Here is a 19,430-nt window from a genome sequence, read left to right as displayed (position 1 = left end):
TAAAAGCAGAGGTCCAGACTGTGTTGAAATCACTCTGTACTGAGCTCTGTTAAGGAAGGACAGGACACACTCACTGAGAAACATTGCTTTATACTGAAAACTAGGGTAAGCCATTTTAAGTTTATTAGTGAATCTTAAAAGTGAGGAACCAGCTGACTTGATTAAAGGGGCGTGTTTAAAACGGCCATTTTGTTTAGTTAAGTGCCCCCATTAAGGGTCTGTTTCCTGTTTACTAGTAGCAACTGATTTGCTGAGTGAGCCATTAAGAGCCTGCCCTGTTTAAAAGCAGAGGTCCAGACTGTGTTGAAATCACTCTGTACTGAGCTCTGTTAAGGAAGGACAGGACACACTCACTGAGAAACATTGCTTTATACTGAAAACTAGGGTAAGCCATTTTAAGTTTATTAGTGAATCTTAAAAGTGAGGAACCAGCTGACTTGATTAAAGGGGCGTGTTTAAAACGGCCATTTTGTTTAGTTAAGTGCCCCCATTAAGGGCCAGGTGTTAAGACAGCACTAATTAGTGATAGAGATTTAAAGGCTTGCTGGTGTAGCGTCAGCGAAGCGGCGAGAAACGAAGAGGGACAAAGAGGAGGAGTTTTCCTGGAGTTCTTCGCCGAGGGATCCACCGATCCACCCAGTGCTAAGTACACCCTAGTCCTATCTTACACTCCACTCTGAAAAATCCTTTCACTCCCACTCTGCTATTTCTCTACTTCCTCCCTGCCACTCTTGACAAGACAATGTGTCTCATACCTATATCCACAATCTGCTCCTCTAGAACAGATTTAACCCACCCACGGCAGTTTGCTAGCAACCCGGCTAATCTCTCCTACCCTCCTACAGCCACTAATACACCTGTCACAGTACGGGGAGGCTTATGGAATTGTCAATCAGCAGTCAAGAAAGCTGACTTCATTACTGCCTACGCTCATAGTCTAAATCTGCAGCTCCTGGCTCTAACTGAGACCTGGATAACCCCCAATAACTCATCAACACCTGCAGCATTATCTACAAACTATAACTTCACTCACACACCTCGACCTTCCAGACGGGGTGGAGGCACTGGCCTCATGACATCTCCTTCATGGGCTACAAACGTAACACCACTCCCAGAACTGTCACTCTCCTCTCTCGAATATCATGCAGTATCTGTCTCTAATCCTTTCAATCTCACCATTGTTACACTCTACCGCCCTCCAGGTACACTCGATCACTTCACAGATGAGCTGGACATGCTTCTTAGCTCCTTACCGGAAGATGGTACCCCTCTCCTTCTATTGGGCGACTTCAACCTGCCTGACTCATCTCAGTCAGTCATAGTAGTCTCCCTCCTACAATCGTTTGACCTGACTCCCACTGCCATGCCTCCCACCCACAAAGCAGGCAACTCCTTGGATCTCATATTTTCCCGTAACTCCAGCATCATTAACACCACGGTAACTCCCCTACATGTATCTGACCATTCCTTCATATCCTTCTCACTAACTCTCATGCTTAACCGAAAGGTCTTCACCCCAACTCAAACAGTCTCACTCAGACGCAACCTGCCCTCCCTATCCCCCTCCACCCTCTCCTCTGACATACTATCCGCTCTACCTTTGAGTGACACCTTCTCTGCTCTCTCCACAGAGATGGCAACCTCCACCCTCCTTTCAGCCCTTGCAACCTCCTTCAACAAGCTCTGTCCCCTCGTTGAGAAACCTGCCCGCCGTTCCCCACCCAGTCCATGGCTGACAGATCCAGTGAGAGAACAAAGACAGGTCCTGAGAGCAGCTGAAAGGAAGTATAGAAAGTCACGCCTCACTGCTGACATCGACACATATCACAACCTCTTGTTAACATTCTCCAAAACCATCACTAATGCCAAAGCTTCTTTCTTCCACCATAGGATCGAGGCCTCTGCCAAGAATCTTCGCAAACTGCATGCTACCATGTCCTCCCTCCTCACTCCCCCCCCACCCCCCCCTCCCTCATCTTTCTCTGCCGAAGACTTTGCAATCTTCTTTGAGGAAAAAGTGGAGAACATCCGCAGCTCCTTCTCCCAACCCCCACCCATTCCAAATGCTGAATCGAGAACCTCATCCTTCACTCTGTCATCTTTCTCTCCCATTACAGAAGCAGAGACCCTGACACTGGTAACGTCGAACCGTCCGACTACTTGCCAGCTGGACCAGCTACCCTCCCCACTCCTCCAGACCATAGCACCAGACATCCTCCCATTCCTAACTGCAACCATCAACTCCTCACTCAACTCGGGGGTGGTCCCCACCTCCCTAAAACAAGCCAGAGTCACGCCGCTCATAAAAAAACCAACCCTGAACCCTACCGTCATAGGCAACTACCGTCCTGTCTCTCTTCTCTCCTTCCTTTCAAAAACACTTGAACGTGCTGTATCCAACCAACTTACTGCTTATCTCTTACAGAATGACCTCCTAGACCCTAATCAGTCAGGCTTCAGGACTGGTCACTCCACAGAGACAGCCCTCATTGCGGTCACAGAGGCACTTCACTTAGCAAAAGCGAAAGGCCTCTCCTCTGTCCTGATTCTCCTAGATCTATCTGCAGCCTTCGACACAGTCAACCACCAGATCCTCCTTGCGGCCCTCGCAGGAATGGGAGTGGCTGGCTCTGCGCTGACATGGCTGTCATCATACCTCAATGACCGCTCCTACCAAGTGTCATGGAGAGGGACCCTGTCGGCCACCCGCCCCCTGCGGACGGGTGTCCCCCAGGGCTCGGTTTTAGGACCCCTTCTCTTCTCCCTCTACACTAAATCACTGGGTAACATTATCACGTCTCATGGCTTCTCCTACCATTGTTATGCCGACGATACTCAACTCTTCCTCTCCTTCCCTCCCTCAGATATCCACGTCTCTGAGCGGATCTCGGCCTGTCTGTCCGACATCTCCGCCTGGATGACGTCCAACCACCTCAAACTGAACCTAAGCAAAACAGAATTGCTCCACCTGCCGGCCAAATCCTCCCCCCTAACCGACCTTTCAATCACAGTCGAGAATGCAGCTGTGACTGCGTCCCCGACCGCCAAGAACCTTGGTGTTGTCCTCGACGACCAGTTGAACTTCTCTGCTCACATCGCAGCGACGACCAGAACCTGCCGATTCCTCCTGAGCAACGTCAGAAGGATCCGCCCCTTCCTGACAAAAGAAGCCACCCAACTCCTCGTCCAATCAACAGTCATCTCCCGCCTCGACTACTGCAATGCACTGCTCGCTGGCCTCCCGGCCACTGCCACTAAGCCTCTTCAACTCATTCAGAACGCAGCGGCCCGCCTGATCTCAAACCTACCGAAGTCGGCCCATGTCACCCCACTTCTTAGGGACCTGCACTGGCTCCCCATTGCTGCACGAATCCGCTTCAAGGCCCTCGACCTAGCATACCGGGCGGCAAAGGGAACCGCTCCCGCCTACCTCCGGTCAATGGTCTCTAACTACACACCCTCAAGACCCCTACGCTCTGCATCTTCTGGCCGCCTCAGACCTACTCCTATCCAAGCTCCGGGAGGGTCATCAAAGAGAAGTCGCCTATTCTCAGTCCTTGCCCCACAATGGTGGAATGAACTACCCACCCCAGTTAGGACAGCCGAATCACGTCCAATCTTTCGCCGTCGACTAAAGACGCACTTCTTCAACCATTATCTGAATTAAAAAAAAAAACTACAAAAAAAAAATCTAACCCTAACTAACCGTACTGTCATGCACTTGTCCTAATAAACTAACCTACACTGTAGCACTCAACACTTTGATGAACATTGTTGCTCAGCTGATAGAGTTGTGCCCTTCCTGATGGCTTGTCGTACAGAACTTGTAAGTCGCTTTGGATAAAAGCGTCAGCTAAATGACTAAATGTAAATGTAAATGTATAATCGCCTTTTACTGGAATATTCCAGAACGTTGTCATTTGTCGGCCTATTTATGAATCGTTTTCAAATAAACGCTAGATGATCGATAGTATATGTGTGCGCACGCACGCTCGTGCACGCCACTGCAGTATCGTTGAGGGCGAATGGGATTTTTTTTTACTGTCTATGGCCGTTTCATATGAGCCTGGATCCCAAGCAACCATCCTCCACCGTTGATCACGGTTCGAAGCGCAGATTTCAGCCTGGAATAATGGGATTTATGATCAGCCAATGGACATATCGATCTACCAGATGCCGATGAATAATGGGCTGCCGGCGATCACATGACCTGACGGTAGGATACTATTCCCCCAAATTACAGCTGGATTGGACATAGGTTAACCTAACGTGATCGATCAGTGAAAATGGCTACCTGAAGCTAATCAATAATACTAATTGGCGTTCCCCGCCGCCCCCATTTCATCCATAGATGCTCTGTAATAGTTTTATTTCATTCGTATATATACAGCAGAAATGGCATTTGATATAACGTGACTAGCTTTTAGCCTCATATCTAGCTTCCCAGAAAAAAGACGAGGCGAAAAGCGCGATAAACCTTATATTCACGGCGCTATAAAATGACAACCAACCGATGGATTTTTATTTTCTTTAAGCCATTATGAAGGCATGGTTTATGCACTCAAGTGACAATGAGAATGGACATATAGCAATACTATAAAGTATATATATAGCTGTTAGAAAGTACATCGGTTTGTAAACAAACCTCTGTCCTCTGGCCTATAAATCGGTGCTACATGCTGGTCGTTAATGTGTTAACACTTTGAGCGCCACTCACGGCTAATCTCGGGTTTACGATTGTGACGTTGAAAGCCACATCACAGCTTTTCTCTGATTTTTTTTTTTTTTTTTTTATTAGCGATCTGAAATCATATTGCATCACCCGAGCCTACCGTTGGAGATCCAGGGGCCGCCGGCGATCAGATGTGAAAAAAGCGCCCCCTATCGTCTCCCAGATGGTAAATCACCCTTTTGGAATGGACTCAATGAAAATGGATGGGGGAAAAAAAATATTCCAGTCCACATTTTCCAGTCCACTGATGCAGCCGGAGTTACCAGAGTTCATTCTGGAGCTTCTGAGCCGCGGCGAGCATGGGTTATACTGTACACATGTTGGATCAATATACTTATCGATTTTTTCGAATGGTGATCAGGAATTGGAATATACCATTTGGATACCATCTGATGTCAGGTAAGGAATCTATGTTATCAGTGTTAGGATAATCAGACTCGTTTTCATCGAGATATAAGCGTTTCCACTATATGTGATATGGCTGTTTCACTGTAAAAGCCATGAGGAAATAATAGCAGCGATTATCAGCGCACGGCACGAGCGTGTGTGCGCACACATATACTATCGACCATCTAGCGTTTATTTGAAAACTATTCATAAATAGACCGACAAATGATAACGTTCTGGAATATTCCAGTAAAAGGCGATTATCAGGGAATGTGTTGTTTTTTCTTCGAAATCGAGTGGTTTTCAAAATGCTATAAAAAGGAAATGAAGCGATAAAAACACAATCTGCTTTGCCAATGTTGACTGGAAAATGATTCTTTGATAAGCGATGGGCAGATTAGACACAGCATAATTTAAAACATAGATTAGGCGATATTAACGTTACATGGGCCGTGGACCGTGGCATCAACGGGGTAAAAAGGAAAACACGGCCTGGCACTGAAAGTGTTAATGGACCATACCTGCCTATTATCAACCATTAAACACATCATAAGAAAACTAAACAACAGTTAGAGAGGTGAGAGAGAGAGAGAAGAGGGGGGGGGGGCGAGGGAGAAAAGAGAGAGACACAGATTTGCAACCTCAAATAATTACATCTAACCCTGAACCCCTCTTACTCAGATGCACCCCTTCCGTTCGGATGCATACCTTCCCTTACTTAGGATACACCTACCCCCAAAAGGTTGAGGTAGATCATACGTCGAACCAACCAGCCTTGGCTGCATCCGTCCGCAGACCCCCTACCCCCAATAGAGGTGCATGCAGGTCTCCCTTCCCAGGGCAAAGTTCTCCTTTTTGAACGAGAAGTCCCCGTTCCAGAGTGCGGTTCTTAGGCAAGATGTCTCTTCCGGTGGTCTGCATCAGTGTCTTTTTGAGCTGTCTTCTCAATGGCTCTGGCGAGTGACGCCAGGTGTTCCCCCTCGTCGGGTTCAGTTAATTTGACCTTGGAGAGACGGTAAGGAGAAGGTTTTAGGTTCAAAGATTTATTACAGAGTGAATAAAACAATATTACAGAGAATACACATCACAGCTGTGGAGTGGACATAAAATCAGTACTTAGCTCGGGGCTTCGCAGAGACCGTGTGTCTTAACACTTTGATTGCCAAAAACGCCTTAACACGTCATTCCCCGCCATGCTCATTATGCCAAAGACGCCGTACCACGTCATTGATATCAATATTTCTAAAATCTGTGATCGCAATCATATTTCTCCCCCGGAGACTTGAGATCTACTGTTGATCCCCTCTCAACTCTCCAACGGTTCAAGAGCGCCATCTGGTGGCCGATCGGCGGATCGCTCAAACCGGAAACGGAAGCTGATGCTCATTCCAATTCGGTCCGATCACTCGCTAATAGTCCCGGGACTCGAGCTAGACACAATGGATAGCAATCCGTTACCAATAACTCGATAAACAACATGATTTGGACGTATATACTATTATACAACCTGGAGATGGATCGCATATTTCAACATCCCATAATAGGAATATTTCTGCTCATCGCCCAACGCTACGAGGATGCTACGGTGAGTTTCAGCGTTATTTTTTAACGTGTTCGATACAAACTGTTCTAATGATCATATCACCCACACTGGATGAATCATCTAACGTTGGCCACGGAATTATAAACGACCCCCCCCCCCCCATCCGGTCAACATCAGATGATAAGTAGTAACTTCTAGAAGCACGTCCATTTGACATTTTGTATCTCGCGCAGATCGCTATCAAACTGTATTTGATCATCAATATAATGCATTTAGGGCTATAAATCACGTTCTGGAGAATGCTGCAGAAAACGACAAAAACATACTTATACTTTAGACCGTATTTTAGTATGAATATGTGAATGAAAAAGTATAATGTTGCTACACCCTGAACAATAGATATAGGACGTTGAATGGGCCATAATAATGTCAATTTAGCAATACAATTTAAAAAGTTATAGCCCTGCAAAGAAGGGGAACTTCTCCATAGTAAACAGAGCTGGCGAAGGATGGTAAATTATGAATTTAACCATGGCGATCAAAGTGTTAATACACAATGGCAATGTAGCAGGGTTATTTTTTGACAGGTTTACTGCACCCCAGAATTTAGCTGGGTTAGAGTAGGAATTTGAGACTAAGTCTAAAAAGTAATCAGATTTAGCCTTCCTTACAGCTGCAGTAGTTCTATTTCTAAGTTGTCTGAAGGAAAGCCAGTCTTGCGTATCCCCAGTGCGTCTAGCACGTGACCATGCAGAGTTCCGCTCAGAAAATAATGCTGACAGCTCACTTGAGAACCACGGTGCCACCCTATCCTTAATCCTAGTCCTTTTATAAGGAGCATGTTTATCTACAAAGCAATTAAATGTCTTTATAAAAGAATCCAGTGCAGCTTGCACATTATCAGACCCTGCTAAACATAGACTATTATTAGCAATGTCCTCCAAAAAGGTTTGGGGGGTTAAAGATTTAAAGATTTCTCCTTTGAACAATACACGGTCTTGATTTCAGCAGCTTTGTGGATCTAACACAGACCGTAGGACAATGATCACTAATGCCTAAATCAAAAACACCACTAGCAGAGATCCTGTCACATCTGTTAGAAAATATCAAGTCAATGAGAGTGGATTTAGCATGATCTTTAGGGTTTGGTCTAGTGCTCTCAGTAATCAACTGAGTGAGGCAGCCACTCACCTCCTTCAGGTAACTAGAAGCAGCATTTCGCCAGTCCAAGTTAAAATCACCCAGCACTAGCATCTCTGAATTAGAATATAATGACAGTATATCCATAATTTTATCAGTAGCACTAGCCTCAGCTTTGGGAGGCCTATAGACACCAATCAAAACGAAAGAGTTACAAGGCCCCAAATCAACCTTCAGCACAAGTAATTCGAAACACTTTGGAACTGTGATGGTATTCAATACTGAAACAGACAAACAGGATTTTACATACATTGCAACCCCACCCCCTCTGCCAGCTCTGTCGCTTCTATATAAATTATACTGCTGTAAAGCTGCAGATGAGTCATTGTCAGATTTTTTTAACCAGGTTTCCGATAACACCAGAACATCAGGATCAGCCTGAGATACTAAAATGTTCAGATGGTCTAACTTATGTTGTTGAAGGAGGCTTCGTATGTTTAAATGGATTAGGCCATGCCCTTTCCTATCCTTGAAGGCAGATGGGCTGTTCAGACTAACTGTGGCAGAGACTGTATCATTAGGTACAGAGGTTATGGGAACAGGAACCTGAGACAAGGGGTGTACATATCTCTCATTTTTAAGATCCACCAGGTTACTCCTGACCACACCCCTCTCTTCTACATAACTGCGCCTACCACGCGACAAACCATCACATACAACAGAGATATTTTTAGGAGTAGGTCCATCAATAGGTCTTTGATCCGCCTGATCCCTGGGAGTGGCTTTAAAAACATGGACACAAGGAACTATGAGATGGATCGGACTCACCCCATTTCAGGCCACATCCACTGTTCTATGTTTCCGGACCAGTTCCCTACTTCCACTCACTGCGGATCTCAGAGCCATGTCCATACCCATGGAGAGCAGCCGGGCTCCATTCCAGTTGGGATGAAGGCCATCCCTAGCAAAGAGCTCCGGACATCTCCAGAAAACATAGAAATGATCTATATAGGGAATCATCATTAGGCAACAGTAACCCTTCAGCCAGATATGAAGTTCACGGATCCTGCTGTACTTGCCATCCCCATACCTAGGGGAGGGAAAGGGACCAGAGATAATGCAGGATTTCTTAGATGACTGGACTGTGGAGATCAGGGCCCTAAAGTCCTCCCTCAATAACTCAGACTGTTGATACTTAATGTCATTAGACCCGGAGTGGATGATGATGGATGATGCCTGAGGATGGTCCTTGGTCCTTAATGAGTGAAGGGAGTGCTGCCTTGATGTCCGAGACCCTGGCTCCTGGGAGGCAGTAGGTTCTGGCCCTCGGGACAGCAACATGACGCACCATTGAAGTCCCAATGACAAGCACAGAGGGGGGGGGGGGGGGGGGCGGTGCAGGGCTCACCATCCCTTGTGGGTCTCTGTAGAGGTTTACCATTCCGGGTGGGAGGGGGGCGCGGCTGGCGAGGGGGATCCTTCAGAGAGTGAGGCAGGGGACCCATCCACGCCTCCTGCGTGTCGGCTACAGGCGTGGTACCAGGAGCAGCAGTGAAGGACATTCCTGCATGACCAGTCTGCTGTAACACCTGCTCCCACGCCCCGGGAGAGGAGGTCGGTTTCGGTCTGGGGGTGAAGACCGGGAAACCAGGGCGCCTAGAAATGCTAGGAGTAGCTGGCAGATCCCGCTCCTGTGGTGGGGGGCCCAGACAGCTCCTAGCCGTAGGAGTGGGTGAGCCTGACCCCGGACGTTGCCTCTTGGCCCCTGGTGTCCGGTGGTCAAGCTCCACACTCTCCAGGATGTTGAATCTGTTGGAGAGTGAGAGAGACTCATGGGGTGGAGGGCTAAGACGAGAGTCCCAGGTTCGCCTCTTACGCCTTGACCGCACTTTAGACCAGGCCTGGGGAGGGGGGTGAGTAGGAGTGGAGTTGTAGAGCTTGGGCTTGGCTCCCTGCTTCCTGTATAGGCTCTCCCTAGAATATCCAGCCGAACGGGGGGCGTGGGGGGTGCTTCTCTCAGGTCAGCCGACAGGATGGTCTCCCGATGTCTCTGCTCATCCAGATGGATGGTGGTGAGGAGGGAGACCCGCTCCAGCAAATCCTCCAACTGCTTGGCGATCTGGCAACAGCCAGTAGTGGAACACTCCAGTGGGGGACTGGTGTCTGATGTCATCCTGGAGCTGTAGGCTCAGGTAGAGCAGGCTGGAGGCCTAGTGGAGCTGGAGGTCCTCAGGTGGAGATGGAGGCCCGGTAGAGCTGGAGGCCCGGTAGAGCTGGAGGCCCAGTAGAGCTGGAGGCCCAGGTAGAGCAGGCTGGAGGCCCAGTAGAGCTGGAGGCCCAGTAGAGCTGGAGGCCCAGGTAGAGCAGGCTGGACGCACAGTAGAGATGGAGGCCCAGTATAGCTGGAGGCCCAGGTGCAGCTAGTGGCCCAGTAGAGCTGGAGGCCCAGGTGTAGCAGGCTGGAGGCCCAAGTCAGGCCAAAGTAAAAAATATATCTCTCAGTCCACAGGGCAATAAGCCTCTGCTGCAGATCTAGGCTATAGACGAGCCACACTGCAGCAGTAAGATGGTTGTGATGGGCAGGTAAGCAGGAGATTATTCTTCCAACTCTGGACTGGATTGATAGCAGGACTAGCAGAGCCAGCTAAGCTACTGCAGGTCTTCCAGCTCTTGGCTAATTGCTAACAGAGCCAGCTAGGCTAGGCTACTGCTAACAAGCAAGAGCACAATTTCAGAAAAGTTCCCAAAAACAGTATAAGTAGTCCACTGTTTTTAAAGCAGATTAAATAAAACAGACCTTTTCAACTGGCAGTACAATTCCATGTTAAAAATCCATTAAAATTCAATAAAATCCAACAAACTTTTCAGGAGCTGTCGTTTCACACAGCTATCACGGCAGCCATTTTGTTTTTAGGGAGGACCTACTGCAGGTCAAACACATATATGCAGGGTATTGTTATGCAGGGTAGGCTACAAATGCAAGTTATTAAAGGAACATGACAACATTATAGGGAATGCGCTTACCGTATTCTCCAGAGTCAGACAGGAAGATAGATACCTGTGCATTCAGTAGAAAGCTATTGGAAGCGGATGCAGACCAGCTAGCCTAGCTGTTGGCCAAAAACACCTCTCGCGGATTTTTAAGCCAGGCTAGTGGTCCTATCTTCTTGTCTGACTCAGGAGAAGATGGTAAGCGCATTTCCCATAATGTTGCCGTGTTCCTTTAAGCGTTCAGGAGTAGACACACACACACAGCCTGCAGGAAGAAACTGTTCCTGAACCCCTGCTGTCTTAAGATATTTCTACAAAGCTATAGCCTACTTTCCATCGACATCTAATAGGCTACCCCAGATTGGGGCTTCACTGAGGCCTAGACATGATGCTCACCACTGTACCTTTAGTTTATTTTTATTTAAATTGTTTGTATTTGTTAGAGAGGGACAACAAGATACAATAAGATACAAGATACTTTAATGCCACACAACGATGGTTGGTGGTAATTGTTTGCGGTACAGATTGTTAAACACTGGTTACATCAACATGAAACAGACATCAAAACGCCCCCCTCCCAATCCCCACAATAAATACATATATACATAACATACATTAAGGAACATTTTATAAAATAGAATGTAAATGAGTCGGTGGTGGCGGGCGCCTTCTTGTACGCTGTGACCTGCTGGGGCAGCGGACTGAGAGCAGGCGACACAAACAAGCTGGATAAGCTGGTCTGGAAGGCCAGTAGCGTGGTTGGGGTGGAGCTGGACTCCCTAGCAATCTATCTTATCTAGGTCGTCCTCGGACGGGCCCTCCATCGGTGCTTCCAGTCATCCCGATCCTCCATGCATCTGGCTAGCTCGCCGGTGCTTTCTGTTCCCGCATCTCTCCTGAGTACGTCCACGTAGGTTAACGTGGGACGTCCTCGTGATCGATGCCCGTGTGTTGGTTCCCACAGCACAAGTTTGCTGGTTGGCATCTCATGGTGTCTCTGGCAGTGACCTGCCAGCCTCATTCTCCTGACTGCCACTTTATCGCTCACCTTTAGCACACCCCCATACAAGTTTGCATTAGTGACATGCTCATCCCTGTTGATGTTGAGCACCACATGCATCATTCTGGTGTAGCACCCATCCAAGGACAAACTATCATTACACATGGGCAAAACAGAGTCCATTCTCTTCGGTTCAAATAACAAACTCAGCAAGACCGACGGCTTCTCAGTTACAGTGGGTGACAATATTGTAACAAGGAAAGATGAAATTACCTACCTGGGTTCCATCCTAGAGGCTAATCTCTCCTGTGACAAAATGGCATCCAATGTAATAAAAAAAGTCAACCAACGAACTCGATTCTTGTACCGGATCTCCTCTCTGGTAAACAAGAATACCCTGAAGACTCTGGCAGGAGCACTCATTCAGGGGTACTACGATTATGCTTGCACCTCATGGTACCAAAGCACCTCAAAGGCGCTAAAAACAAAATTACAAACATCTCAAAACAAACTGGTCAGACTACTGCTTGACCTTACTCCTAGAACCCACCTCACCCCTGCCCACTTTGACAACCTAGGATGGCTTAGAGTAGACGACAGAGTACAGCAACTTGCAATGGGCCTGGTCTACAAGATACACTACACGACCAAGGTACCCATGTACATGTCAAAATACTTCCCAAAGGTCAGTGAATACCACGATCACAACACCAGAGGGAGCTCCACAAATCATGTTAAACCCAGATTCGGCTCAAATAAGGGACTAAACACGTTTCGCAATTATGCCACATCAATGTGGAACGCCCTACCCAAAGCTGTAAAGGAATGTGGATCACTACCCACTTTCAAAACCTCTCTCAAGGGACACCTACGGGAAACTGCAATTCAACACTGGCCCCTGTAAATATCCTAACCCAACCCCCTCCAATGTACAGTCATTTACCTAGTATGGTTTTGTCAATAGTCCAATGTACAATTTTGTTTGTTTGCACAGTGTCTCCCCCCCCCCCTCAATGTACAGTTTGGCTTGTTTATACAGTGTGCCCCCCCCCCCCCAACCACCTCCAATGTAAATTACCCAGTATGGTTGTCAATATCCCAACGTACCCAACCTCCTCCAATGTACAGTTTCTACGTCAAATGTATATACTCCCTTTTCTTGACTCCTTCTGTATCACAAACAGTACTGTATTTGCAAATCTGGTATGTCATAAATGTATAGATGTAGCAGTACTGACTATCTGTATGTCATGTATGTCATATATGTCCTGATGAATTGAAAATGGGGGACCCTGATGTAAACAAGACGAAAGTCTTTCTCTGGTCTGCATCCCCTTAACAATTGTGTGTATTGAGCTGTACTGTATTGTACCCATTCTGCAATCTGTTAATAAAGTTTTCAATCAATCAATTCAATCAATCAATCAAGGACTTCTGCAGGGTGGGCTTCAAGGTCCAGCATTCACTGCCATACAAAAGGACAGACTCAACTGTTGCATGAAAGAAGTTGAGCTTGATTTGACGGGGGAGGTTGGATTTCCACACACTGGTCATGCCGTTCAGAGCCCTCCACGCAAGTGCCTTCCTCACTTTAAGGTCTTGCTCGGACGAGTTGACCCACGAGCCCAGGTACTTGAAATCACTGACTTCCTTTAGAGCAGAGCCTCCTGTTGTCCTTAGAGGTGGATGATCCGGGAGGATGTTATACATTATGACCTCGGTTTTCTTGGCATTTAGCCTAAGGCCAACCTTGGCGCACTCCGTCTCCACTCTGCACAGGAGTTCCTGTGCCTGCTCCACCTGGTCAGAGAGCAGGCTGATGTCGTCCGCGTAGTCAAGGTCTGTTAGGACTAGCAAGGGTGGCAGAGAGGAGGAGCCTTGCTAAGCTCCAGATCATCAGGGAAAACCCCTCCCACCCACTATACACAGACTTGGCTGACAGGAGGAGCATGTTCAGTGCTAGGCTCACACTACCTAAATGCAGCACTGAACGGCACAGGAAGTCCTTCATTCCAACAGCCATCAGACTATAATCACTGTGCCTCACTGCATCACTGAGCACAGAGTGACAGTTACCATCTTCCTGGACTCTTACTCTTGCCAAACAGCACTGTGCAATATTACACCTACTGTAGACCTCAGTATATTTTTACTGTATTTATTTACTGTATATTTTATTCAATTTTTATTATATTTTATTCTACTCTTATCTTAGGCAATTTGATTTGTTTTGTTATTCTTATTCGTGACCTGTTCTGTCTTAATGTTTAATGTTGAGCGATTTGCAGTGTCAAATTTCCCTCGGGATAATAAAAGTATTTCTATTCTATTCTATAAATGTACCCAATTGTAGCCAAAAGGCTAGTTTACATTGGCAGTCCCCTTACTTTCTCAGGTCCCATGTCACAAGTCTTGCTTTTTAATGACTACATAACGCAAGAAGTTGTTTTCTAACTTCTAATCATGACCGATATTTTCCCCCAAACTTAACCACAATCTTTTTTTCTGGCCAAACCTGTTGTTGTTGCCTCGTCATGACAACTGTGTTTTTCTTGTCTAACCAGTGGTGTTGCAGTGTCCTAAGCTATAAACGTTTAGTACTTTTTTGCCTAAATTTGAAGCATTCTTCCACCACAACATTTGCTCCCAGTCCTCTCCTTAAAATACACCAGCAAGGCTGCCTATAAGTGAGGCCCTGGTCACTAAAACACTCCCACACTTTACTCTGTTCATTTCAGTTCAGTTGTAATTTTCAGCTATTTTCTGTCACACGTCACAGACACAAAAATGTAAATGTACCTTTTTGATCTGCACTCATCCATTATGTTAAAACATCTGGAAGTCACTCACTTTTCTGTGATGATGTAATATTGTTTAATCACAAAGGTGGGTTTCAATTCAAGTCAAGTCAAATAGATTTGTATAGCCCAAAATCACAACAAGTTGCCTCGGTGGGCGACACAGACCAACAAGTAACATCACAATTGATTGATTGATTGATTGAAAAGTTTATTAACAGATTGCAGAATGGGTACAGTACAGTACAGCTCAATACATACAATTGTTAAGAGGATGCAGACCTGAGAAAGACTTTCGTCTTGTTTCCATCAGGGTCCCCCATTTTCAATTCATCATATGACACACACGACATACAGATAGACAGTACTGCTACATCTATACATTTATGACATACCAGATTTTCAAATACAGTACTGTTTGTGATACTAAAAAAATCCAGAAAAAGAGTGTATATACATTTGACATAGAAACTGTGCATTGGGGGAGGTTGGGTAGGTGGGGTGGGGCTGTACATTGGAGGTGGGGGGGGGGGGGGGGACACTGTACATTGGAATACTGACATACATTTGACATAGAAACTGTACATTGGAGGAGGTTGGGTAGGTGGGGTGGGGTTGGGTGGGGCTGTACATTGGAATACTGACAAAGCCATGCTTGGTCTTTATTGTACAACTGGGTTAGGACATTTGTAGGGGAACTTGGAGTTGTTTCCTTATGTCCTTTGGAGTGGAAAGCAAGAGTTGACTTTACAGGTATGACTTGCTGGCTGAAATACGGACGAGAGGGAACTAGGTAGCGGGGCTCTATTACCTTTAACATGTGCTTAAACCCGGTGTTCTCGACAACGGAGTATGGTCGCAGATCTGCTGCTATAAAAACACCTATGGCGTTTGTTATTGCTTTGGCCTGGTCTGAATTAATAGCGAGATGCTGCTTGAATGCCACGGGGAGCTGGGTTTGCACTAGGGTCTGTTTCTTCCTTGTACCAGTGATATTCACATTCGGGTGATGCCGTTTCAAATGCGTGATAAAGTTCGCAAAAGTTGAACAATGCCGGCACGTAGCCCCTTTCGTGACTGTGATGCAAGGCTTGCATCACAGTCATGAAAGGGGCCAGCCGGCACGTAGCTTTAGTGCGATCCACCTGTCTTTGTCCATTACTGTTGTTAACTTGGAATCCGAAATTATCCCAGTTTCACTCGCCATACTAAGGCTAATATGCTATGCTGAATTACAGCTATCGTTCAACGTGGCTGCGTGCTGTGTGGGATGAACAAACAACATCCGGTTAGTTGTGCACGTTATATTTGGGACGGGGGGATTTAAGTTCCGCAAAAAAAGGTTCCGTACCGTGGGTGACGGAGCAGGGGATCACGCTGAGCCACGGCAGGCCAAAGAAGGTGCCCAACCCGCCCATCACCACCAGGACCAGCAGGTCGAAGTGGAACCCGGAGCCCTTCACCATCTTCTTGCTGACGATGAGCATGGTGATCTGAGACTCGAGGAAGATTATGATGAAGACGATGAGAGCCGGGACGCAGCAGAGTAACATCACCAAGGGGCGGAAGGTCTTTGGGTCGAAGGGGTTGATGATCCAGCCTCTCTGCCCTGGGTTGGACACCGTCAGGCCCTTGGGAACCACCAGTTTCTGAGTGTAGGTGGGATGGATGCTGTAGGTGATGTCGATCACGGTCACGACGAGGATGGTGATGGGAATACAGAGGTCTCCGATCAGGCGCCTGATCCATTCTGACCGGAAGGTGCTGTTCATGAACAGCCGCAGGAGGTAGACGATGAGGAGGGAGCCCAGCATGAGGCAGCACCATGAGTCCTTGCTCCCCGCGGCCCTCACCTCCATCACGCTGTCCAGCACCGGGGACCTCCACCGTCTTGTTCAGGGGCTCGTAGTTCAGGACCAGCGGGGGGGCCTTGTAGATAGAGTCCATTATTCGTTCATACAACATCCCGACGGTCCCGTAGATGGAGTATAGGAAGAGGTGGATGGAGAAGATCTCCAGGGTAAAGCGAGAGATGTAGCGCAGCAGGAAGCTGCCCTCAAAGGCCACGAACACCACCACGATCAGCACCAGCCATATGCCCACCCACACTCTGGCCACGATGTACTCAATGCCATGGGATTTGCAGTAGTTAAAGAAGACCTCTTCGAACCCCAGCAGGGAGCCGGAGAAGCCGATCACTAGCACCGGCTGGGCCATCAGGCAGAAAATTATGCCCATGACACAGGTGGAGACCAGCAGCTCCGACACGCCCATCATGTTGTCCACCTTGTCCGCCAGCAGTTCTCCGAAGGTCACAGTCGAAAACAGGGCAGTGAGGTACATATACATGAGGGCGGCGAGGACCTGGGAGTCCAGGGCATCTATGAAGTCACTCCAGTACTGCGTGTAGCGCTGCCGGGCATCCCGTTTCATCCCACCGAACCACCGGCCGGTAGGTAGATAACCTAGATGGGTGGGGAACAACCAGGTATTTGTGAATGATAACTCTAGATGCACCTGCAGAGCACACAACCACGTCGTACGCCATCTGGGGCCTGGCGGGGTCCACAATCAAATAAAAATAAAAACACCCCCAGACTTTCCCCAATCAAGATAAGGAACAACTCCCTGAAACCTGGCAATAGGAAGAAGAAAAAGGGAGAAACCTCAGATGGGCAATTCAAAGGGGATCCCCCATGCGTGATAAAGTTTGCAATAAAGTTGAACAATGCCGGCACGTAGCCCCTTTCGTGACTGTGATGCAAGGCTTGCATCACAGTCATGAAAGGGGCCAGCCGGCACGTAGCTTTAGTGCGATCCACCTGTCTTTGTCCATTACTGTTGTTAACTTGGAATCCGAAATTATCCCAGTTTCACTCGCCATACTAAGGCTAATATGCTATGCTGAATTACAGCTATCGTTCAACGTGGCTGCGTGCTGTGTGGGATGAACAAACAACATCCGGTTAGTTGTGCACGTTATATTTGGGACGGGGGATTTAAGTTCAGACCAAGGTCCTCTGCCGTTGCCTAAGAGGCTTGAACAAAGGACCCTTAATCTGGGGCCGGTGTCGTAAACATTGTCAGCTAGCCCCCATAGCACTAACAGACAAGTGGAGCTTGCAAGCAAAACATTACTCACCAACCTGGAACTCACCGCTTCTCACAACAGCGGCGCGTCCTACAGTCCAGCTGTGCTTTTACCGCAACCAGCCACAGCAAGGACTGCAGTTGGAAGGCATGTAGCGGCGCGAACTCCCAATACGAAAACCGGTGGAGGATTTTTAGAATGATCATCATCTTCCAGACACTCCAGTACGAAGACAATATCGGCGTATTTTCTCGAATATAGTGAGAGAGAAAATAAAGATATGTCAACGTATCTCTTGTTTCCAACTCTTCTCCTACCATCACATCACGTCAAGTGGGGATCTACCGAGGCACTACCTTGTGGTGAAAGCGAGAAGGAGGCGAAGGGGGTGGCCCCACCCCTGCTTATATGGGAAGCTGATAGGGGTGTGGTCAGACAAATATTGGGATATAAAGGTACATTGTGGTCTTTATTCAGTTCATGCACATGCGGGGATAGTGCATGAGTGATGCCGAGCGGAGCCACTATGATACAGAACTAGTTTAAGATCAAAAAGGGAGGTTTGAAAACAATTAAACGCAGCCTGGAGGTTCTCAATCACTTGAGTAAGGGAGGGAGCACTTGTATACAGGACTGTATCGTCCGCATAAAGATGCATCTTGGCTGTCTGGATTTTATTTCCCAGGTCATTTATAAAAATAGAGAATAAAACCGGAGCCAAAATAGACCCTTGGGGAACACCTTTGTTGATTTCTAAAAAACTTGATTTGTAGTTCTCTGCAAATATACATTGTGTTCTGTCTGAGAGGTAATTTCTGAACCAATTTACTGCTTCCTGTCCAATGCCAATGTTGTCCAGTCTATCCAGTAATAGTTTGTGGTCTACGGAGTCAAATGCTTTTGATAAATCAACAAACAATGCTGCACAATGTTGTCTATTGTCAAGTGTGTTGATTATGTCATTAGCCACTAGCATAGCTGCAGTTATAGTACCATGTCCAGACCTGAAGCCTGACTGAACCTCACTTAGGATGTTATTTTCTAATAGGAATTGCTTTAGTTGAATGTTCACAAAGGATTCAAAAACTTTGGCCAGGACAGGGAGCTTAGAAATGGGGCGATAATTATTAACATCTGAGGGGTCCCCACTTTTTAATAATGGAAGGACAAAAGCAGACTTCCACACTTTGGGGATGGTACTAGTCACAAAACTAAGATAAAAAATGTAGGCAATGGGCTCAGCAATAAAATCAGCAGCTCTCTTTAGGAGGACTGGGTGTAGGTTGTCCGGACCTGCTGACTTTTTACAGTATGTCTTTCAAGGCTTTACAGACTTCAGTGACAGTGATAGGCTTACAAGTTGACAATGTTCTGTTGTTGATTAATGATCTAAAGCTCCCTAATGAGACAAAAGTACAACATGTTAGGTCCGTTTGCAAGAGACTCCTGCATCAACACAAAAAGCCGTCTTTCCAAGTTCAGTCCTGACACAGGGTGCCTGAAGACCCAGACAGTCACTGGAGCGAGTCACACAGGCGCGGAACTTTGTTCCTAGCGGTGGGGGGGACATATTAGGGGGCGTGGTCAGTGGCGTCGTAGGGGGGGGGGCGCCCCCCCTTCCATTTTTTTTTCTAATACCAGGTGTGCAATACGCATTTTCCCAGGCGGTGGCGCCTCTTGTAAGAAGTGGTCATCGTGGAGCCAGGGCTTGTCCAGCTGCACGTCCGCTAATTTAATATAATGATACT

Source organism: Notolepis coatsorum (genome assembly GCF_963971535.1).
Source record: "Notolepis coatsorum genome assembly, chromosome: 1".
Lineage (NCBI taxonomy): Eukaryota > Metazoa > Chordata > Actinopteri > Aulopiformes > Paralepididae > Notolepis > Notolepis coatsorum.
Note: the sequence above shows the minus strand (reverse complement) of the source record.